The following is a 3,813-nucleotide window of genomic DNA, read 5'->3' as shown; positions in this document are numbered from 1 at the left end:
TATACGTAAACCTTAAACGAACGAACTAAATGCCGCAGGGGTGTATCTAATTTAGGCCGCTGCTGCTGGCGGTAAAAGCTCCGAAAAGAAGTGTCGACCCGAAAGAACAAAAAATAACTGATGAAATCACTCGCAAAGGCACGCCTACACCAGCGCTATCATAGGATTAACTGAAGAAAAGCAAATAGCAAAGCAAAAGATGCTGTCCCCTTGATGGTGTTCCTTCAATGCTAACAGGGAATGTCGGAGGCTTTAAAATGCTTACGCAGTGGAAGACAATTCTCGTAATTTGCTGGTCCACAGTCTAATACGAAAAACGAGAGACGTCATCATGCCGGGAACAGGAACCGATTTGAACAGGAAGCCCAGTGCTCCTTGTGTGTTTTGTGCTACTTCAAAAATACGTCAAAAGAGAGGCATTATCATAATACGGCAAAATATTTTATGACCAAAAGAATCTGGGTTTGTGAAACATTTTTTCAGGGAAGCAACGCAAGTGGAAAATAACTAATGTGGCGTTATAGCACTTAGTTTGCGTTTTGAAACACAACGGCCACGTAGGAACCACCAAGCAGCTTCGAATTCGGCAGCTTCGTCACTCCGCACACGAGCCGTGGGCAACACGCAGGATAGTTCCCGCGGCCGTACTGTAGCCAGCAGCCTGGTTTCACTGCTACTGCCCCGCAGCTGTTGAAAAAAAAAGACAAGACAAAAGAAATCGTTACTCGTCTGCTAATTCGGGCAAACAGTTTGGACATTGCTAGAAATGTATTCGAAGACTATCTTTTAAGAAAAGAAAGCCAGTTGTACGACCAGGTAAAAAATGGACGCGCAGTGCTATTCGGCTTCTTGTAGGTGCTTTGTACCGCCGAATAAGGTTATTGCCTTTTTTCGTGACATGGGGATAAAGAAAACAAAGTCGAGAAATTGCTTTCGAGCACGGCGGATTTTTTCTGGACTTTCATTTCTTTTCCCCTGTATTAGAAAAAAAAGCGTAAATTACCTTATTCCGCACTGCAAAGCACCTCGAAGAGGCCAAATAGCACTGCCAATAAGGGACTGCACGTTTGGTGTGTGTTCTTACGGAATCCCTTGGCCCATACAATTATGTTGTACACACACACACACACACGCACACACACACACACACACACACACACACACACACACACACACACACACACACACACACACACACACACACACACACACACACACACACACACACACACACACACACACCGTATATATGTAGACAGAAATGAGGGTTGGCAGTCAAACAAACCTCGGAAAGCAACGGGGACAATGTGCTAGGTCATTGAAATACATAAAGAATTTGAAAAGACAGAAAGGAAGTGGAGAAAAAATGCCCACCGGGTGGGCAAAATGGCCGTAGGATTGGTTTCAAACAGTTATACCTATGGTTGGCGGCTATATCTAGCAGCCTAATGGGGAAAATGCCTCCAGTTGAGGAAGATTAAACGTCGGTTCGGATGCAGAGTTTGTACACGGTGCCCTTTGCCTCGGCCGAAAAGTTTTGTATGAGTTTTGAGCATTTACACTTGACCAACCACCTGCTAATTCTGAAAATAATTTCGGCCAGCATGAAAATCATTTTGTATTACGTATATTTCACTCCCCATTTCGTACACGCATTTTAAGTTAAGAATGTAAGCCAATGTCATAATCCTGACGAAAATTAATCCGCATTTTTATAAATTAGCTCAAGAAATGCGTTAAAAGATCCGACCTAATCGAAGGGCGACACTTAAAGGGCACTGAACCGTTTGTTTCTTTTCCTACACCTGCAGCTATTAAAACTAACCTCCCTTCCTTGTTCAAAGCACTGACTATGCAAAAGGTTAGAACTCAGAGCATGCCTACCACAATCGGCAACCCCATGCATGCTTATAAATTGCTAAAGGATCTCATGCAATCAGTAGGAAAATGTATAAGTAAAGGTCCACAAACCCAACAAACGAAATTTGTCTCATGATTGGTTGGCAGACCACAGCCATGCAGGGCCTGTACAGTGTTAGGGGATGGTTTCTTGGAATTAAAAGGCCACCAAAATAGCATCTTCCTGAAAAATTTGTACAAAGTAGCAAAATTGAGCGTTAAATTACGTTAATTTCATAATACCATTTCATTGAGAACAAATTCTAGAAAACCTAACCACTCCTAGGGTGTATTGACTTTAAAAAAATTAGTGTTGCATTTTCGAGTGGGTATGGCGGAATTTCGTGCGCCACCATGTTGCATTGGGAATGACTTTGTGGCGTGGTTCTCTTGTGAAGTTGACAAAACATTTGCCGCAAAATGGTAAAAACTGACATACACAGACGCTTAATAATGCATTGAACTCTATACGGGAGCATTCCAAACGCACAATTCCCGCCGATAAGCAAATGACAGAAACACTTACAACGTTGCTCGTGTGCTGTTTGCGTTTATTGGTTAGGCGACAATGATTACGTTGCCAAACTATACACTAAAATTGTTTCTGCTTGATGCCTGACATGCGTTTATAAAAGCTCCACGCTTAAGGAGAGCAAGCAGTACACTTACCATGTATTACCCTCACTGTGGCGTGTCCAATATCTCCTTCAGATATTTGGCCCCAAATGATTAACATCCCTGTAATCGCTCCAAACCATAACGCGTTGCCACAACGCATGTTGAAGCCACCGAGGTGAGCTAATCCTGAATTTTGCTGTTCCTCTAGAAGTTGGCGAAATGAGGCTGTTGTGTTCAATGTGTTTTTATCATGTAGCAGCTGTGAAAAGTAACGAACTCTGAATTTTTTTTACAGCGAAGATAGAGGCAACTCAGTGAGGCAGTGAAGAAATACAATTGGTGAAATTGTGTATTGTTGCAACAACACCCTTAACGCGGTAGGAGAAATTTTTCGAAGTGAAAAGTGACAATATAGGCTATTGTATGTCGGATTAACTCTTGGTACCAAACAATTGAAATTACTTTCGGCCAATGCTTGTTGGTCCTCGAGGATCACTGTTGCTTGGAGGCATGTGCGGAGGACTTCTATTGTTTTTGTATGGGTGGAACGAAAAGCGCTTTGTTGTTGCTTAGGAAAAAGACTAAGCGAACCGAATTCGAAGAGGACTGTTGAGTTAAGGATATGTATAGGAGAACTATGAGAAAAATAATGTTGAGTAACAGTACAAAACAACGCGCAAGCACAGGAGAGGTAAAGCTCGCATTCAGACTAAATTTTTTACGAACGTTCGAGAAATTAGTGAAATTGGCAACCAGGCAAGCTCAAGTTGAATAACAAAGTTCTGAGACATAAAAGACAGCTGTCGGTAATCAGCCGGGGATCTGTAAAATTTTTATCTGCAGCTGTCACTCTAACATGCGTTCTTAAATGCCAACTGCACTAAGAATTTCGATCACTTGAAAAATGTGTTTTCGTACGGTCCGCCCCAAAACACAGCAAGATACAACATATGACAGCTGAAATACGCGCTTGCACGGCGCAAACGACCAGCGAAAATCGGCGATTTTGAAACAGAAATTGAGAAGAGCGCGGTCATTGCTGCCACGCTAGAGGGACGTTTCTGTCCGTCAGCGAGTGGCCGGGAAGACGTCCTGCCGGAACAAAGCTGCCCGCAACGGCTTTGCACCCGAGACAGCCCTCAAAAAGCGCGCTCCGTTTATCCGGGCTTCACAAAAAACCAAGCTCCCAGACAGCCTGTATGTCACTTCCACTTCATGAATGTTTGCGCGATTCGCTGGCAGGTGCAACGTCGTATGCGACGGAGTTATTCTAGACGTTTGTAACTGATTAACACT

General features: G+C 43.2%; 1 long non-coding RNA gene across 1 annotated transcript; it reads right to left on the bottom strand.

Annotated features, from left to right (window-relative positions):
• Positions 1-462: 462 nt before the first annotated feature.
• LOC144139092 (uncharacterized) lies at positions 463-2,801 on the bottom strand. The gene is made up of 3 exons (XR_013316040.1): positions 2,569-2,801; positions 1,972-2,083; positions 463-687 (listed from the first exon to the last, which is right to left on the bottom strand). It is a non-coding gene; the product is annotated as an uncharacterized LOC144139092 (long non-coding RNA).
• Between the last annotated feature and the right edge of the window lie 1,012 nt (positions 2,802-3,813).

The sequence above is a fragment of the Haemaphysalis longicornis genome, unplaced genomic scaffold (assembly GCF_048455015.1).
Source record: "Haemaphysalis longicornis isolate Haplotype H1 unplaced genomic scaffold, Haemaphysalis longicornis Haplotype H1 scaffold_5, whole genome shotgun sequence".
Classification (NCBI taxonomy): Eukaryota; Metazoa; Arthropoda; class Arachnida; order Ixodida; family Ixodidae; genus Haemaphysalis; species Haemaphysalis longicornis.
Note: the sequence above shows the minus strand (reverse complement) of the source record. Positions and strands in the feature narration are given on the sequence as shown.